This window comes from Crassostrea angulata, chromosome 2 (genome assembly GCF_025612915.1).
Source record: "Crassostrea angulata isolate pt1a10 chromosome 2, ASM2561291v2, whole genome shotgun sequence".
Lineage (NCBI taxonomy): Eukaryota > Metazoa > Mollusca > Bivalvia > Ostreida > Ostreidae > Magallana > Magallana angulata.
The window spans coordinates 78585415-78607355 of record NC_069112.1 but is presented as its reverse complement, the minus strand read 5'-3'; the positions used below and the strand labels follow the sequence as shown (position 1 = coordinate 78607355).

The following is a 21941-nucleotide window of genomic DNA, read 5'->3' as shown; positions in this document are numbered from 1 at the left end:
CATAAATTGTATCTCAAAAACATATTAAGACTTAAAGTATGTATCCTAAATAATGACCAATGCAATCAGCACAGTATTACACAATTCATGTAATAAAATCTTAATGTTTACTGACCTTCTAAGAAGAGAGATATAACTTTCAGTTGGTGTGAATGACTATTGTAAAGGCAAAGTTTTATATGTTTACATAAACAAAGACTTTAAAAGTTTTGAAAACATTTATATTTTGATAAAATGTAAACTCTATTTTAATTTTTATTTATACACGTATAAATTCCAACACATGTAGAAATTGTTTAGTTGTCTTAATGTCAAATTTGTTAACAAAAAAAGACACTAGTATGTCAACATATGAATGAAAGAATGTTTTTAAAGTGTTATAAATTGATTTGTCATAATTAAATTTTTATATGAAAAACATGCAATTTTCATGTGAATCTTGCATGAATTTTATATGAATATGACACAAATATCTAATCGCATGAAAAACATACAAAAAATTATTCGCATGAAAATTGTACATTTTTCATGCGAATATCATGCGAACATATTCGCATGGTATTTGCATGAGAAACTTTTCATCTGATTTTCGCATGATTAGCGCATGATTTTCATGCGAAAAGGAAATCGCATGAAAAGTATGCGAGCCACTTTTCCCTGTGTAACTAAACTATGCAAATGACCTATCAAGTTAAAACCAATTTGTGATAACTGAAACCAATGTTTCGTTAAAGATTACAAAAGGTAAATGTTGTTCTAGAAATAAAAAAAATACAACAAAATCAAGAATGCTTGAAGGTCTCAGCAAATTTTCCAATAAATAGCCTTACTCAAATGAAAAAATAACAGCTCTGTATCAAGACCTAGTCAACAATTAAATTTTCCAATTCAAACGTTTGATATTTTTAACTCGTTTTGACTAGTTTAGAGTTGAAAGCCTTTTAACAGTTAAGTTATACTTTATTGATATGATTCGTGTTATTTTCATTCATCCTCCATAACAATTATAGCAAATGAAGTAGAATATATTAAATGGTTTAAATCATCGTTTGTGTGTTAACAAGTTATATCAACATTCATATTTGTTAAAATTATGTAAAATACTTGCTAAACTATTGGTTTAAAAAGCCACGAAAATAATTTTTAAACAATCGGTGACCATCTTATTAAAGCGGTCATTGTTGTGTGTTGCATGCTTACGTTAGAAACAAATTTATTCAACTCTAACAATACTTTTTTGAAACTTGATTCGAGAATTCCAATATGCAAATTTGGCAGGAAATCGTATGCCTGGTTTTCCAAAATCTGTGTTATCTATCTTTGGTACACGACTTAATCGGTAACACATTTATATACAAGCGCACTTAAGTTTTTATTCAGTACATGAATTGCAATTCAAAGATGTTTAACCCAAACAACTGGAATGGCGTAACTGTTCCGTTGTACAAACGTTTACTACGCCATTGATGAGTATGTGTTGGTACAGTGTAACTATCGAATCATAAATACTAATATGTTTCTTGAAAGATACATCGACTTAAATATTTGGTCCTCATTAACAAAAAGGAAAAATGTATATTCTCAAGTTATGAAATGCATAGTTCTACATTTTGAAGCAAATTATTCTGACTTTTAAAACGTTTAAAGAAGAAAAAGTAAATCCAGCTTAAATAATGCCTAGATTAACAAAGATAATGATGGAATTTTGTTCATACATTTTATTAATGTATCAAGTCTGATTCGTGTCAAATAGACGGAGAGGTGTCTGAGCCATCGGAGGACAAAAGCATTGTATGGACATATGTTTCTAGTACAGTTATACAAGCCATGAATGCAGTATTCAACCTTATTTTTGTCTCGTTACCCATCACTTACGTTATCATTTTTTGATAATTAACTGTTAACTCATTTAAGATCTGAAATAAAATATATTGTATAGATCAGTAACAGTAGGCAGAAAGAAAACGATGAATTACATCTTTGGAATGTATAAACTTTACACTCTTTTTTTTTTTTAGATCAGACACAATTCCCATGCACTGGTTAACACGCTAGGGTTGTTAAAATATGTGTCCCACTCTCGCTCCAATTTCTGACCCCTGAATGGGTTTTTTTCTTGTAACAATGATGCATTGTATGTGAACTTGGTCGGTATGTAGATAGAACAGTGAAAAGGGACATTAATGCAACCCTAACATGTTTTTTTTTTATATTTTTTTTATTGTACAAAAATGGGGTTTCCCTATTTTGTCACGACTGTTTATTGAGAGTGTTGGCTTTATTTATTCAAACCATAACGTTCTATATTATAACGGGCATAATTTTGTCAGAAAATATCTAAAATGTTTATATTTTTGATTAGGTTAGACCAAAAAATGCGATTTTAGAATGCTTTGTTGTCAATAACTTTGCCAAAGACGCTCTTAGCATCCGCTGGTCAACACACTCTTCATTTCTGACTGTAGGTTTTATTTCTGACATTGGCGGATGTGTTTTAACGAGTGTAATCTGATGTTGTGTTTTTCCTTAAAATAATTCGTTTATTATTTGGTCAGTAGGTAGACAAAAGGTGAAGGGATATATATTTTAGGAAAAATGAATTCATTGGTAGACTGTTAAACAGGATGTATGCTATATATACAATCATCATTGGTAGACTGTTAACACGGATGTATGCTATATATACAATCATCATTGGTAGACTGTTAACACGGATGTTTGCTATATTTACAATCATCATTGGTAGAGATAGTGTGCTCTCTATAATATATGTTACACATATTACAATGTATATGTATACACTTTGTACAACTGTAAGAAGATATAAGCTCTAAGATCAAACATGGCTATAGAGGTTCCGGATTCTGTCCTTTAAAAAAATATATAATGCTTTAATAAAGTAAAAATCAGGATTATACTAAATCAATTAAACACATTGCACCAGTTGTTCCCCTGCTGATCAGTTTTGTTGTATAAAGAAAACATGAAGTGAATCTTATATTCGAAATCAATATTGGGTTCGTTTCTATTTTACTTTCTATATTACAAACAAGTCAACAAATTGTACTGTTAGCATTAACATATTGTAAAGATCGGTTACATTATGCGGAAAGGAGACTCTGAATTACATCTTTGGAATGTATAAACTTTACACTCTTTTTTTAGATCAGACAGAATTCCCATGCACCGGTTAGCACGATAGGGTTGTTAAAATATGTGTCTTACTCTCGTTCCAATTTCTAATATCCTGTAAACGGATGCTTTTTTCTCTTGTAACAATGATGCATTGTTTCCTAACTTGGTCGGTATGTAAATAGAACAGTGAAAAGGGAAATTAATGCAACCCTACCACGTTTTTTTTTTATTGTAGAAAAACGGTGTTGGCTTTGTTTAGTCAAAACTATAATGGTATTTATATATTACAACAGACTTAATTTTGTCGGCAAATATCTAAACAAAATTTAATCAGGTAAGACCAGAAAATACGATTTTAAAATGCGTTGTTGTCAATAATTTTGCCAAAGATACACTTAGCATGCACTGGTGAACACACACTTCCTTTCTGACTGTGGTTCATTTTTCTGACATCGGCGTATGTGTTTTAACGGGTGTGATCTGATGGTGTGTTTGTCATAACAATGATTCGTATATTATCCGTTCGGTATGTAGACAACAGGTGACAGGATATACTGAAACTGTATCACGATGCTTATGCAATATGCGATCATCCTACCGTACTCAAACACTAATGCATTTATACAACATAAGTTTGTATTACTTCTTCGATCAGCTGTTTAAAGTGCACAATGACTCTACCAGCTGCGCATGCACCACAGTACCGCATGTACTGGCGTTGGTTATGTATTTTCCTGTTATCTCGGCACCTTCATATCCCGCAATAATCACCAATTGTATTATACCATGCATGTAAGCAATAAAAGAGGTTGTAAGGAATATCAAAGGAACACATATACTTTTCGGTTTTTTTTAATGGAAGAGCATGGATCTCAAATGATAACATAAGGAGGATTTAAACCAAATGTAGATATTGTACATAATAGTATGTAAACCAAATGTAGATATTGATCATACTAGTATATGGTACTTTAATATTTTTTTTTTAAATTCAGTTTGAAATGTTGATGTTTCAAGCAGCAAAATACATTACGCATGAGAGATTAGTTACCAAAGCTGATACTATACCATCACGTTTAACTTGATATATTCTCATAAATAATTTATAAACTCAATCGAAACCACACTTAAATGGATACTATTTAATGATGAAAATTCACATACTTCAAAATTTCAAATACTTGAGAAATTGTTTCATATATTTAAGCATGATTTTAACAAACTTTTCTACATATAACATGTTGTAATGTAAAACCTTTGAAACCCCTGACTGAGGGCTAACTATTATTCTACGGGTATTGTTATTCCTCTGATGAATTTGGAGACCATGAACGTTGCTAGAATTTGATGAAGCATTACAATTTTTAGTATAGTATATGTATATATATATTCAATCAAATGCAGCTTTAGTCTATAAAAATGGTGTACATGAAGAAATTTATTCCTATTGTTTATAGTATTTTACAAAGCTGAATTGTTCACTCCATTATGATTAACAGTTTTATGTTTGCCACTGTAGAAGAACCATCATACAATTCTCTCTCTCTCTCTCCTCTTTCTTTCTCTCTCTCTCCATTTATTTTTACGTTCTACATTATTCATAAAAAGAACCGCACATTTTTGACATTTTTTAAAAAAGAAATCACGCCTGAGTTGTCAGCCACCCCACTACCTGTCTTAAATGTGTAGACACCATACTGGCTGTCCTACATACTACAGGTATTGGCGTAATACGATACCTGTTGTGTACCTACGATGACGCAAATAATTTGAATGGCCGCCACCAGACTGTAAGCTGATAGGTGTGTGTAAGGTTGTAAAGAGTTTGAATCAGAAATGAAAACAAGATTAAAAAGCCAAATGCAAACTGTTTTAAAAATTCTGCTAAATGTAGCTGTAGTTCTGGTGTAGGAAACGTCCATTGCTGTGAACAAAACGTTTTGTGTTCGAGTATAATTGTAAGAATTGATTAACATGTACCCGTGTCATAATGTAAGATACATGTGTAATGTGTTATAGATGTGTATAGTGTATAATGTGTACACGCAATTAAAAGAACTTTCCCCTTGAAGCCATTTGAATAACATGTTTGCATCTACATTACAGGTAACATCCATCTGTATTTATACAGATAAGCTTTTCGTTATCACCACATTTCATTAACTGATTCGTAGACTAGACACACAGTTGGTTGGCCTAGAGCTCTTAATATCTATCAAACGATTAAAAACACCTTTCCTATTCCGAAATCATACGTTCTTTGCAATGAACTCGTTTTATTTTATTTCAATGTCGATATGGAGTTTTAGAAATTGTTATAATCAAGAAAAAAATTATTTTGTTGTATCACTACTGGCCCTAAAAAGTACTGAAAGTGCCATTTTTTACTGATAATTTCTGATATTTACTGATATTGTACTGTTAGTGCTGAGAATTGCTGATATTTACTGATAATTTAACTGCTGTTACTGAAAATTGCTGTTGGTTCTGATATTTACTGATATTTACTGATGCTTTTGCTGTGAGCTCTGATAATTACTGATATTTACTGAGATTTACTGTTGGTACTGAGAATTGCTGATAATTACTGAGAATAACAGGCAGGGGATTTTTAAGAGATTAATTTTAATTACTGTAACATGCAAATTATATTTATTTAAAATTATCGGTAAACAAATACCGGGCATTTTTTAAAAAGAAATATGTAAGATCTAACTAAAGTTTTATCAACAGTAACTTTTTTTTTACAACCACAAAAATTAGATTTGATTATTCTTCTTATAATCTGCTTATTTATTTCAATGCATATTTTTTCTGTTTGTTCTGGTTCTAAGTTTTATTTTTAGCTGATTAACACAATTCAGCACATAAATAAATGAATGTAGAAATTGCAGAATTGCTATATATCCCATCCCCGTGCGCCAATCTACTCAATACTACAGTGTTACATTGTATATATAGAAATATCCATTGTAAAAAAAAAATAAGATTTTTACCACTTTATGTAATTGATATACATCTATTTAATGATTCTAAATTTTGAGCGATCAATTTTTTAATTAATCCGTGTTAAATATTTATAATTATAAACTTAAGATGTTTTTATCCCGGACGTAATCACTAATATTGTTTTCAAAATAAAATCAAACACTTTTGTTTCACATTGTATTTCCGGCCCATCTACATCTGTTTATTCTGAAGCTGCAAGACTTATACACAGGTGGTCAGTTTTCACACCTTGTCGTGGTCACTCTATCGTGTATATATTCGGAGCGCTGTCTGTTAGTTCTGAGGGTTTTCTTGATCCCAGACTTACAAAAGAATCTTTTCAGCGGCTGCCAGACATATACACAGGTGGCTAGTTTTCACACCTTGCCGTGGTCACCCTGTCGTGTGTATAGTCTGAGTGCTCTCTGTTAGTTCTGAGGTTTTTCTTGATCCCAGACATACAAAATATTTTTTTCTGCTTGCTTTTGGAGAGCTTGGAGATTAAATATCTAAGCGTTCATAGATTAAGGAAAATCAGATCTGTTGCAATCGGCGGTTATAATACTGTAATGGGACATAATCATGCTCATGCCTTTCTGCATTGACGCCTCAAAATACGTTATAATAGATTATCAGAGAGAGAGAGAGAGAGAGAGAGAGAGAGAGAGAGAGAGAGAATTAAAGAATGATAAGCCGTAACACTTTTCACTATATTAAGCTGGTGTTTTATGTAGTCTTAGAAAAGTTTACACTCGAAATCTGTGTTTGAAATGGCGTTTGTAATGCTGATGTAGAACTATATCGTGCTTATGCCGTTATGCCATTTTGACTCGAAAACTCAAATTTTAGGACTAGATAATATTTGCGAGCAAGAGAGAAAGAGAGAGAGAGAGAGAGAGAGAGAGAGAGAGAGAGAGAGAGAGAGAGAGAGAGAGCAGGGGTGGGCAGATTTACAATAATATAGATAGATCATGACAACATTACCTAGCCGTGCAACAGAAGATATATTACATATGTATTAAAAGAGAAAGAGTGAAAGGTCGGACAATAAAAATTATTCTTCGCCGATTGTTACCTATTTTGATTTCAGCAAATGGTAGGAGAGAGAGAGAGAGAGAGAGAGAGAGAGAGAGAGAGAGAGAGAGAGAGAGATATTATTTATCTAACTTTTTTGAATCAAATAAATGCGGAACAAATAAGATGATGAATATGAAAATCATTCTAATACGTTATTTCTATTGTTGTCAATAAAAATAGTACTTTTCTCTTTGAATAAATATTCTCAAGATCATGAATTCCTGTATACGGATATTACGTAATGTCATACACAAGGTGCCAGACTGACAATTAACAACGTTGAATTGCGACATTCAAACCTCTTGATATGCTGAAAGTATGTATACTATACACAGATACTGCCTCGCTAATCTTTCTGTGAAGTAAAACCTCAAAGACATTATAAAGTCCTGACCGGGTATCTCTCTAGTTTGAAAAGAAAAATAACCATGTTAAGAAATATGGGGTTTATCATTGTTGAAAAAAAATGTCCACCGCATTTAGAAATTAAAATTTTTGTGGAGTCTGTCTTAAGTTTAAGTACCAATTTTTGACCGGCTTTCTAATATTGTCTAAAATGTGATCTGTAAGTTTCCGAAGTTCAAAAGAAGTTAGATATCAAATAAATAAAACTTAAGAATAAGAATTTAATATAATTAAATAAAATGTGTTAAATCTGAAATATGTGTTATTTAATAATTAAAAGACAATGTTTTGGGCCTTAAAATATTTTCAGTAATTATTAGCAATTCTCAGTACCAACAGTAAATCTCAGTAAATATCAGTAATTATCAGAGCTCACAGCAAAAGCATCAGTAAATATCAGTAAATATCAGAACCAACAGCAATTATCAGTAACAGCAGTAAAATTATCAGTAAATATCAGCAATTCTCAGCACTAACAGTACAATATCAGTAAATATCAGAAATTATCAGTAAAAATGGCACTTTCAGTACTTTTTAGAGCCAGTAGTGTATGTTTCTCGTGTTTTGGTCATCAACAAAAAAAATGCAGAATGTAGCATCAAATAAAAAGTCAATATAAAAAGGTCAACGGTTGGCTGACTATTGTGAATGCAGTTTATGGTGAAATGTTTCATTTCTAACCTATTCTCAAAAGATTGTATTTAACAGATAACTGAATACATCGTGCGTGTTTGTCCTCGGTTTAAAGTGATACTTTGTTGAATTACTAATATACTTTGTATACGTGCAGCATTAAAACGGTTCTGACAAACATTGTAGATTCCTTTGTAAATTACAATTCAAACAAATCTTTAAAACTAATCATGGATAAAAAATCTCTATTCAATTTCCATGTTCTGACAAACATTGTAGATTCCTTTGTAAATTACAATTCAAACAAATCTTTAAAACTAATCATGGATAAAAAATCTCTATTCAATTTCCATTTATTTCTCGTTGCATGGGTACAAGTATATTTAACGACACCATTACAGCACATTCTTCCCCCCTCTCTCTCTCTCTCTCTCTCTCTCTCTCTCTCTCACTCACTCACTCTCACTCTCTCCCTCTCTCTCTTTCTCTCTATCTCTATCTCTCTCTCCATTTATTTTAATCTTCTAAGTTATAAAAAAGAAAAAGAAAAAAACTGCTCATTTTTGACAGTTTTTTGTTTACAAAATCCCGCCCAAGTTGTCAGTCACCAATTTACTTGTTATAAATATTGAAACATCAGACTGGCTGTCCTAGATACACCTGGTATTGGTGTTATACGATACATGTTTACATGCGATGATTCGGATAATTTAAAAGGCAGCCAGCAGACTGTAAGCTGATAGGTGTTGGTAAAGGTGGAAATAGTTTGAATTACAAAAAAGCAAAAAAAAAAAAACAACAAAAAACTGAAACATTTAAAAGGCAGAATCATATTGTATTTAACAAAACAATTTCAACTAAATGTAGTTGTAGTTCTTGTATAAGAAACGACAAAAATAACCGTTACTATAAAAAAAATATATGCATAAAGTTTTGCATTTGAGTATATAAGTTTGTAAGAATCGTTAAACCCGTATCATTTTTCAAACACATTTATAATTTGTTATAAATGTGTATAGCTGTACACTCATAATCAAAATAACAAACCCCTTACAATCATTGGATTTACAAATGTGCATCTCCATAACGTGTAATATTTATCGGTATTTATAATAATAAACTGTTTTCTATGACCACATTTTTCAACTGATTTGTAAATTACACACATATTTTGTTTGCTTAGAGCTCTAAATGTATATTCAACGATCAAAAATACATTAATTTTAATGCAATACTTTTATTTGTTCAATGTTGATATTTATTATTTTTAGAATCCTTTATAATCAGGAAAACAATGATATTCTTGAATGTTTCTTGTGTTTCTGTCATTAAATACCCCCCCCCCCCCCACACACACACACTTGAATGTTCCTCGTGTTTCATTAAATACCCCCCCCCACACACACACACACTTCAATGTTCCTCGTGTTTCTGTCATTAAATCCCTCCCCCCCCCCACACACACACACTTGAATGTTCCTCGTGTTTCATTAAATACCCCCCCCCCCCCACGCACTTCAATGTTCCTCGTGTTTCTGTCATTAAATACCTCCCCCCAACACATTTGAATGTTCCTCGTGTTTCTGTCATTAAATACCCCCCCCCCCCCCACACACACACACACACTTTAATGTTCCTCGTGTTTATGTCATTAAATACCTCCCCACACTTGAATGTTCCTCGTGTTATGCATTAAATCCCCCCCCCCACACACTTGAATGTTCCTCGTGTTTCTGTCATTAAATACCCCCCCGCCCACACACAAACACACTTGAATGTTTCTCGTGTTTCGGTCATTAAATACCCCCCCCCCTTCAGAAAGTGGCATAAATTAAAAACTGGTTGACATCACCCACAGGAGAAACTGTATATAGTGGAAGCAAACGTAGGTGCTTGGGGAGACGCCCTTCGTTTAATGGTTTCCTCAAGCTGAACGGTTAGATGTCTAATGTGAATGCAGTTTATTGTATAATGTTATTTTTTTCTTATTTTCAAAGAATCGTATTTAAAACACAGTTGGATGCATCGTGTATATTTGTGCGCGGTTTGAAGAAATACTTTGAATTACCATTCGTACAGCATTACAATGGCTTTCCAAAACTTATTTAAGATATCCTTAACTAATCTTTAAAACTGATCTTAAAAACCATCTCAATTGACTTCACTTTTTGTATCTCTGTATGGTTAGTAGTATTTTTATATTCTATTACATACCTCCTTTCATTTCTTCTCCGTCTGTTTTTTATTATAAGCTTGCTTCTTTCACACTATGTCTTTTCTCGGGAATAAAAATCTGGAGTAAAGAAATAAAGTATTCAAAATATATTGCTTGAAACTGTTTCTGATGCATTCGCATGCTCTGGTTAACAGCTTTGTATTGTTAAAATCGGTGTCTGACTCTCGCTTTAATTTCTGACCCAGGTATCTGTTTTTAAACAGGTGTAATACGATGTTGTTTTTGCAGTCACAATGCTTAATTGCTTAATGCTTAATGTCACGTGTATTGAATGTTCTAGACATAGGGGGTCAACAAAAACTAATGAACTTCATCTCTATCTGTTGAATGTTCTAGACATATGGAGTCAAACAAAACTAATGAACTTCATCTCTATCTGTTGAATGTTTTAGACATGTGGAGTCAAAATAAACTAATGAACTTCATCTCTATCTGTTGAATGTTCTAGACATATGGAGTCAAAATAAACTAATGAACTTCATCTCTATCTGTTGAATGTTTTAGACATGTGGAGTCAAAATATACAAATGTACTTCATCTCTATCTGTTGAATGTTCTAGACATATGGAGTCAAACAAAACTAATGTACTTCATCTCTATCTGTTGAATGTTTTAGACATGTGGAGTCAAAATAAACTAATGAACTTCATCTCTATCTGTTGAATGTTTTAGACATGTGGAGTCAAAATAAACTAATGAACTTCATCTCTATCTGTTGAATGTTCTAGACATATGGAGTCAAAATAAACTAATGAACTTCATCTCTATCTGTTGAATGTTTTAGACATGTGGAGTCAAAATAAACTAATGAACTTCATCTCTATCAGTTGAATGTTCTAGACATATGGAGTCAAACAAAACTAATGAACTTCATCTCTATCTGTTGAATGTTTTAGACATGTGGAGTCAAAATAAACTAATGAACTTCATCTCTATCTGTTGAATGTTTTAGACATGTGGAGTCAAAATATACAAATGTACTTCATCTCTATCTGTTGAATGTTCTAGACATATGGAGTCAAACAAAACTAATGTACTTTATCTCTATCTGTTGAATGTTTTAGACATGTGGAGTCAAAATAAACTAATGAACTTCATCTTTATCTGTTGAATGTTTAAGACATGTGGAGTCAAAATAAACTAATGAACTTCATCTCTATCTGTTGAATGTTCTAGACATATGGAGTCAAACAAAACTAATGTACTTCATCTCTATCTCATGAATGTTTTAGACATGTGGAGTCAAAATATACAAATGTACTTCATCTCTATCTGTTGAATGTTCTAGACATATGGAGTCAAAATAAACTAATGTACTTCTCTCTATCTGTTGAATGTTTTAGACATATGGAGTCAGAATAAACTAATGAACTTCATCTCTGTCTGTTGAATGTTTTAGACATGTGGAGTCAGAATAAACTAATGAACTTCATCTCTATCTGTTGAATGTTTTAGACATATGGAGTCAGAATAAACTAATGAACTTCATCTCTATCTGTTGAATGTTTTAGACATGTGGAGTCAAAATATACAAATGAACTTCATCTCTATCTGTTGAATGTTCTAGACATATGGAGTCAAAATAAACTAATGAACTTCATCTCTATCTGTTGAATGTTTTAGACATATGGAGTCAGAATAAACTAATGTACTTCTCTCTATCTGTTGAATGTTTTAGACATATGGAGTCAGAATAAACTAATGTACTTCTCTCTATCTGTTGAATGTTTTAGACATGTGGGGTCAGAATAAACTAATGTACTTCTTTTTATCTGTTGAATGTTCTAGGCATATGGAGTCAGAATAAACTAATGAACTTCATCTCTATCTGTTGAATGTTTTAGACATATGGAGTCAAAATATACTAATGTACTTCTCTCTATCTGTTAAATGTTCTAGACATATGGAGTCAAAATAAACTAATGTACTTCTCTCTATCTGTTGATGTCTCCGATGTTCTCGTACACCCGCAATTAAATGTCTTATTTACAAAGTGGTTACATGAGACACGTCATATTTTGTATTGCTGATCTCATTTAATATTTATTAGCAACTAAACATAGAAAGGAAATACAATCAATATTAGTCATATTTGTAAATGAAAACAAAATTTTTATACGAATCTACAATTATCATAAGAAGCGACCTGAAGTTTCTGCAATGACTAAAGCATTTAGTAGACTATGTTCATGCGTACTTGATGTTCGATATTGTCAAAAAAGTGTGGGTTTTCCCTACAAAATAATTATCACCACAGAGAACACGATTTTAAATCTGGTAATTACTGTTGAATCCCTCTCTCACACACTCTGGTGAACACGCTTCTATTGCTTAAACGGTGTCCGACTTTCGCTAATGTTTCTTACTGAGGTATCTGTTTCTATAACAGACGTAATCTGATGTCGTTTTTGCCTTCACTATGCTTAGTGTCAAAACTAAGGCATTGAGTGCATCGATTTTTTTTAGACGTATGGTGTCAAACTAAACTAATGTACTTCTCTCTATCCCTCTCTGTGTTTCTATTCTGTCTGTTTGTATAATTGTCTTTTCCTCTCTTTCTCTCTTCTCTCTTTCTGCCTTTCTCTTTATCAAATATAGTCCACTTATTTTTACGCAACATTTTGCATTTAGTTATCGACATTATCTACGTTTTGATGGTTTAATAAATAGTTTAACAATTTAACAAAAAAAAGATGCATATGTTTTGAATGATTTACAAAACAGCATATGATTCTCAGGAACTTTAGATTTACTGTATCTATTTAGAGTATAACGCAATTGTTAACAGAGCACATGTATTACGATTGTTTTATGTATATTGCTAGTAGCGTATGTACTAACATCTATTAAACGTACGTTGACGAGCATATCCCCCTCCTTTCTCTCTCCTTTCCCTTCTCTCTCTCTCTCTCTCTCTCTCTCTCTCTCTCTCTCTGTTTTATTTATTTAAAAAAAAAGCTTCAAAACATGACGTTTCTTTTGACACCATATCTGCTTGTGTTTTTTTTTTTTTATATCCAGGCGACTATTGCCGTTTGGTTTTGATAATTCTCATCGCCTAAATCATTAATTGAGAAAGACCTTAGTATCAAAATAATCTAATGAACTTTTATATCTCTATATAAATTTGTCTCTGGCCCTCTCTGTTTCTCTTAAGTCCTCACACAATGCAATCTGTTATTTACAAAGTTGAAACATTTGACAACTCATGTTTTATTGATTGTTTTAGCAAGTTATATACACAGTGGGGCAAATGTTTAATTGGATTGAATTTATAAGAGAAAATGAAATTTTTGTTGATAGAAAATAAACTTATGTTCAAATTCGCCCTTATCTTTTAGATAAATGTTTTCAAAGTTTTTAAAGTCTTTCTTTTGTTCTTTAGCAGTTTCGAAAGTTTGGTGTCTGTTATTTTTTTCTGGATCTTGTTTTGCAAGCGAGGGTGACCCAAAGAAAGTGTAAGAACAACTCAACTGGTTTTTGTCGTTCTTTTGTTTTTTGTTTTTTTAGTGTAATGAAAAGTGCAGGTCCCATTTGTAATTGGTTCTCTTGTCTGAAAAGAATGGGACTTTACAAGGTTATAGTTGATAAAAGGCATTTTATCAATAACAAACACATGTGCCATGGTACCTGATCTTGTCTTAAAATAGTGGGGGTTGTCTAAGGTAAACATTAGAAGTTACGTCATATCGACCGTAATCTGATGCATCTCAATGTTAGATGGAACAAAACTCAATCAGGGCGCTCTCCTTTTACTTGACAGTTAGGTGTACATTATGAACTGAGAACATAAATTTAGATATCGCAAATCAGAACACATTAAAAGACAGGAATATGAACACACATAAATTTAGATTTATTTAATTGAATTTTGATTTACATGATACTAATACTAATACAATTGATTCACACCTTTAGATTTCATCACTGGGTTACACAGAATTACATCTTACATACAGTATAATAAGTATCATACTATCATGTAAAAAGTCGAGAAAACTCAAACTCAAAATTCAAAGTGCATCGCAGCACTGATGATATAATATTTCTTGCAACACACGGTTATATCTATGCTGTTAAAGGGACAACGTCGACTTTTAACACAAATACATGCTACATTTACAATCGTCCTTGATCCATTTTTAACTCGAGTCAGTGTGCTCTCTATGGTACATGCTATGAAATCAATTATAACTAAACTAATTTATATAAAAAATTCAAGCACTCTTCATTTTTTTAACTGTCTTTGTTATCTCTCTTTTTATTTTGTTTGTCAGTTTAACTCTTTGTATAGATGATGCATGATTTTCATCAATGTCATACATTGATAAAATTTGCATCGTTGTTCGTTTTAAACCTTTTTAAATTGTCTACATATTTTAAGACTATATTACTCTTATCCACAAATCTTCTCTTTTGTTTTATATACATTTATATGCACTTAATTATACACTAAAGATAGTTTAATTGTTTTATTGATAATAAGATTATACGTGATAGCCTAAAAACAATACCTAATATTGTGGGGGTTTTTTTTCTATTAGCCTTCATTACAATTATATATTTGTCCATTAGACAGAAAAGTAAGTTATTCATTGTAGAACAAACCCATTGAATGGATATTTGTTGTTTAGATCAGTTATACGAGCAATGAATGCAAACTGTAACGTGTAAATAAATTATGAAAAGATATCCAAAATACATCGCATATTAATTTCTTTCCTATTCAGCTGACGTGTTAAATTATTTGTTTTCAGTGTACTATATATATATATATATATATATATATATATATATATATATATATATATATATATATATATATATATATATATATATATATATATATATATATATATATTCCTTTCTGTTTGTTTATCGATATACGTCTTTATGTGTCTATTCCTCTGTGTGTGCATTTCTCTGTTTGTTTTTCTCTTCATCTGCCTCCTTCCAAGCTCTCTTATTTAACAAAGAACGGAATACAATGTGTGTAATAGTGTTCGGGATGATACTGTACTTTGATGAATTACGACACCAATTTGTTTACATAGAGTATAAAATTCTCTCTCCCAAGTTAAGAGATTTCTTTGTAAATTTAATTTAAATAAACTTTCAAAATGGATAACGGATGAAACATTTGCACTAAAATTTTAGTTTTTTTTTTTATTAATGATTATTAATAATTTAGTAAAATAATCGATCAGTACTAATGTAAATAAAGATAAGAAATAAAACATTCAAAATAGTAAAGAAATAAAACACTCTTAATGTAAAGAAATAAAACATTCAAAATAGTAAAGAAATAAAACATTCCAAATGTAAAGAAATAAAACATTCCAAATGTATTACATAGGACCATATTAACTTCAGTAAAATTCACATGCTCTGGTTAACACGCCTCTATGATTCTATTGTTGAATTTTTGTGTTGTTGAAATCGGTGTCTGACCCTAGCTCCAATTTCTGAACCAGGTAGTCCTTTTAATAACAGGTGTAATATGATGCTGTTTCCCTCTAAAAATGCTTATTATCAAAACATAAACGATACGTGTATCGAAATTTTTAGACCTTTAAAGTCAAACTAAACTTTCGTACTTTTCTCTATTTCTAGACCTATGAAGTGAAACTTTTGTACTTCTCTATATCTGTCTGTCCCTCTCTTTCTATTGTGTTGAGGCAGTTCAATATATTGATTAAAAGGCTACTATTAATATCCTGTCATATCTTTCTAACGGTGATCGTATTTGATATTTATCAGCAAATGAAGAAAAAAGAGACAATAGCTCAAGAAAAATGATATCTGTAATAAATTTAGAAAACTTTGATAAGAATTTATAATTATCCAAAAACTCGCCCTTATATTCCTTCCGTTAATAAAGAATTGTGTCGAATGAATTCATGTGTCTTTAGTTCACGATTTTGTCGAGAAAGTGTGTGTTTTCCAAAAAAAGTCTTTTTACCACAAAATACACGATTTTAAATGTAGTGACTCTCTCTCTCTCTCTCTCTCTCTCTCTCTCTCTCTCTCTCTCTCTCTGTCTCTCTCTCTCTCTCTCTCTCTCTCTCTCATTTATCGTTTATTATGTAAAACATAAATTATTAATACAGATAACTTACAATTAAAAAAAATCAAATTAATTGAAATCATTAAAACTTCAAATTCACATTCTTATTTATTAAAATAGGAGGTGTAATACGGTGTTGTTTTAGATTTAACAAAATTGAATATCTGAACCTCCACGATACGTGCACCGACGCATCACCCCAAAGTACCACATGACCTCCTATCGCATTACTGGAAATGTTTAGACCTAAGGTTTTCTGCTCAAGTGCCGTTAGTGAACATTGAACACTACAGATTTTCAATGTTAACAGAAGGGTAAATAAACACCGATTGTAAATATTGATCATAGTAATGTATGATACTTTAATCAATTGTTTAAACAAGTCAGTTTAAAATGTTTATGTTTCAAACAGCAAAATTCATTACGCATAAGAGATTAGTTATTGAAGCTGGTATTATACCGACACCTTTTTCTTAAGATCTTCTCATGACTGATTTACATGGAAAATATTATTCTTACCTATAATATGACACTTGATAATTAGGTTTACCAAGACCTATATATGTATGTGTCTAATTTTCATTAAGTACTTCATTTTTAATCCGATTTTAAATTAAATGATAATAGTGAATAATAGTTCTTATCGTCATCATTTCTAATTTTCACATCATTGAGAATTTGTTTCGTATATTAAAGCATGCGAATGATTTTAACACAGAATTCTGCATAGAACACGTGGTCATGTAAAACAATTGAATCCCTTAACTGTTTTGAATGCAGTTTAAAGTGAAATGTTGGATTTGTAACCTAAATTCAAAGGATCGTATTTAACCAAAAAAATATCGTGTATATTTGTGCTCGGTTTGAGGTAATACTTTATAAAATCACTACTCAACTTTATATGCGTACAGCATTAAAATGGCTCTGCCAAACTTGGTTAGGAGATTCCTTTCAAATTTAACTTAATCTAATCTTTAAAATTGATAATGGATAAAACCTTGATTGAATTTGTATTTTTTTTTCTCGTTCCATTGGTACAAGTATATTTTGACGATAACACTGTATTGGAATCATCATACAACACATTGAACCCCCTCCCTCTCTCTCTCTCTCTCTCTCTCTCTCTCTCTCTCTCTCTCTCTCTCTCTCTCTCTCTCTCTCTCTCTCTCTCTCTCTTAACCTTATACTTTATTTTAAAAAAAACCTCTCTTACAAAATCACGCTCGAGTTTTCAGCCACCCCTTTACCTGAAATAAATGTTGAGACACCAAACTGGCTGTCCTACATACTACAGGTATTGGCGTTATACAATATATGTTTACCTGCAATGAGGTGAACAATTTGAAATTGCAGCCAGCAGACTGTAAGCTGAATGGCGTCCCCAAAGGTGAAAATAGTTTCAATTAAAAAAAAGAATTAAAAAGGTAAAAACAAACTGTCTTAACCAAAACAAATTCTGCTAGATGTAGTTGTAATTCTCGTAAAAGACATGACAGAAACGACCGTTACTATAAATATTTATATACAGTTTTGCTTTGGAGTATACTTGGTAGAATTGTATAACACGTATCATTTTTCAAATGCATCTATAATTTGTTATATATGTGTGTAGTTGTATACACATAATGACACATATACCCCTTACAATCATTGATATTACAAGCTTGCATCTCCACTATATGTAACATCTATCTGAATTTATACAGATAAACTGTTTGTTATCACCAACTGATTCGTAGATCAGATACAGTCTGTTGGCTTAGAGCTCTAAATATATATTTAACGATAAATAAAACATATTGATTTTAATGCAATACTTTGATTTGAATTTTTAGAATTTATTATAATCAGGAAAAATGATTTCTTGAATTTTCTCGTCTTTAAAACCACCAGTAGAAAGCGTTTTTTGAAAGATCTGCTTTCTTAATTATAGGTCTGTTTTTCCATCTGTCAATATAATGCAGTATGTTAAAAAACCAAGAACATAGTGTATCGCAGCACTAATGATATAATATTTTATATTTTTATTTATGCTGTTATAGGGACAGCGTCGATTTTTAACACAAATACATGCTTCATTAACAATCGTCATTGGTCTATTTTTAACTCGAGTCCTTGTGCTTTCTAATATCAAATGAATAAAGTTTTTAATCATGTGTACGTCCATCTAACGCATTAATTGTACTTTTATATTCAAAACGTGTATCACCAAAGTATTCGTTAAATTATGCACAATATTTGGTTTCCTTTTATTTGAAAAAGGAAATGAAGTAATATTTATCTAAGCGGTACAATAAAAGCGGTCTATTGGGTGCTTGCTTCAGAAAAAAATCAACATTATGACTATAATCTGTATAATCGTATGTCTACTTTTTCCAAATGTTGTGTATGGTTATTTGGTACACGACTTTATGATTGACCTATTCAGGTACACGCGCACTTAACTTTTTATTCAGTACATGAATTACGATTCAAAGATGTTTAACCCGCATTAACGGAGTAACTAAACTGTTCAAATGTACATAATTATCCTACGCCAGTGATTGGTACCTGTTAGTATATTATAACTATAGAATTGTTATTACTAATATCTACCGGATAAGATACATGGTCCCCGATAATTAGTCTTTAAAAAACAAGAATGAAACAAATACATGTTCAAGTTGCATAATGTATAATTCCACATTTTAAAGCAAACTGTTATAACTGTCAAAACGTTAAAAGAAGAAGAAGTAATTCCAGCATGAATAATACCTAAATAAAAAGGATAAGGATGTAATTTCGTTCATATGTTTAGATTAATATTACAAGTCTGATTTCCAGCATATATAATGAATATTAAAAAAAAGGATAAGGATGGAATTTCGTTCCTTTGTTTTGATTAATATAACAAGATTTGTGTCCATTAGACAGAGTAAGTGAGCCATTGTAGGACAAAACAATTGTATGGACACGTTTTTTTCTACTACGAGCAATAAATGCAACCTGTAACTTAAACATTTGTTTTGCCTAGTTACCCGTCTCTAATACGTTATTGTTTTATGTTCGACTATTAACTTATTTGAAATTTTAAGTTCACACAACCATCTCACACACGATCAACCTAAAACTGTTTTGTATAAATAAATAATAAAACGATAAATCAGGATTATCCATTATAAATTGTATATCAATTTCTTCCCTATTCAGCCGACAAATAAACGCTTTATTTTTTTTCAATATAGATTCCTTTCTGTTTATCGATATCTTTGTCTTTGTGTCTTTACCTCTGTGCGTGTGTTTCTGTGTGTTTTCTCTCTTTATCTGCCTCCCCTCTCCATCTCTTTCCCTATCTTTCTCTCTCTCTCTATCTCTCTCTCTCTCTCTCTCAGATGAAAAATAGACATTTGTTTATGACATCACGGCTGAGTGAATAAACACCCCTTCCTGCGTGATGTAACTGTTTAGAAATCAGCTTTGAATACAAATAGTACATCATTAGTCAGTGATTAGAATAATGTTTTTTTTTTAATTTTGAAGACAAACGACATTTGCAATGGAATATTTTTATTCTTAATGGTGATTTCTGAATAAAAAAACTATTTAAAACCACTGCAATGAGATGATGTAAAGCAGAAGCAAAACAGGTGCTTGATGACCCCCCCCCCCCCCGGTTTATTGTTTCCCTCAAGCTCAACGGTTGTCTAAATTTTGTTAATGCAAATTAAGGTAAACTGATGCATTCCTAACCTTTTTTGGCAGCTATGATATTTAACAAACAACTGAATACATCGTTTGTATTTGTGCTCAGGATTAAGTTATGTTTTGTTGAAATACGATACTCAATTTGTTGACGTCTTATACTCCACTGACTCTGCCAAACGTAAGAGATTGTTTTGTAAATTATAATTCAAATTAATTTTCAAAACTGATAATGGATAAGTTTGTATCAAACATAGGCATTACAATATTATGTTTAAATGTATATTTCTACAGTTCAAATAACAGACATGTTACAGACATTTAACTTCATTAAAATTTACATGCTATGGTAAACATGCTTCTATTGTTGAATTCTTGTTTTGTTGAAATCGGTGTCCTACCCTCGCTCCAATTTCTGAACCAGGTAGCTCTTTCTATAGCAGGTGAAATCTGAAGCGGTTTTCCCCTAAAACTGCTTATTTTCTGAAAATAGGCAATATGTGCACCGACATTTCTAGACCTTTGAAATCAAACTAAACTTCTGTACTTCTCTCCATTACTCTTTCTTTCTTTTCCTCTCTCAGGCTTTGACACAGATCAACATCTTATTCACGAAGTTGCTATTGATGAAAATGAGGCATATGCTAAAAAAACATCAATATCTGTATTGAATTAAAAAAATAATAAATAAAACTTTTACAACAATTTATAATTATCCAAAAAGCGTTCTGATATTCCTTCACTTATTAAAGCATTGTGTAGAATGTATTTATGTGTCCCTGGTACACGATATTTTCTAGAAAGTGTGGGTTTTAAAAAAATAATGACAAAATACACGATTTTAAATGGGATAATTCTCTCTCTCTCTCTCTCTCTCTCTCTCTCTCTCTCTCTCTCTCTCTCTGAATAATTGATTATTATGTAAAACATTAAACAATAAGACATAATACTTAAAGGTAACAAAAAATAATCAAATCACTTTAATCAATTAAAATTTAAATTTACATGCTTTGGTTAACAAGCCTCTGTTGTTCAAACTACTGCCCCTCATATTTTTAACCCCTGTATCAGTTTCAGTAATAGGTGTACAACGATGTTGTTTCGCCTTCATGGCACTTAGTGTCGTATATTAAAGCATGCGAATGATTTTAACACAGTATTCTGCATAGAACACGTGGTCATGTAAAACAATTGAATCCCGTAATTGTTTTGAGTGCAGTTTAAAGTGAAATGTTGGATTTGTAACCTAAATTCAAAGGATCGTATTTAACCCAAGAAAATATCGTGTATATTTGTGCTCGGTTTGAGGTAATACTTTATAAAATCACTACTCAACTTTATATGCGTACAACATTAAAATGGCTCTGCCAAACTTGGTTAGGAGATTCCTTTCAAATTAAACTTAATCTAATCTTTAAAATTGATAATTGATAAAACCTTGATTGAATTTGTATTTTTTTCTCGTTCCATTGGTACAAGTATATTTTTACGATAACACTGTATAGGAATCATCATACAACACATTGAATCCCCTCTCTCTCTCTCTCTCTCTCTCTCTCTCTCTCTCTCTCTCTCTCTCTCTCTCTCTCTCTCTCTCTCTCCCTCTCTCTCTTTCTCTCTCTCTCTCTCTCTCTCTCTCTCTCTCTCTCTCTTTTAACCTTATACTTTATTTAATTTTTTTTTTTTAAATTACGCTCAAGTTGTCAGCCACCCCTTTAC

General features: G+C 31.5%; 1 protein-coding gene across 1 annotated transcript in view; it reads right to left on the bottom strand.

Moving 5' to 3' along the window:
• The window catches only part of LOC128172217 (uncharacterized), a 219288-nt gene that overhangs the window by 148292 nt on the left and 49055 nt on the right, over positions 1-21941 (bottom strand).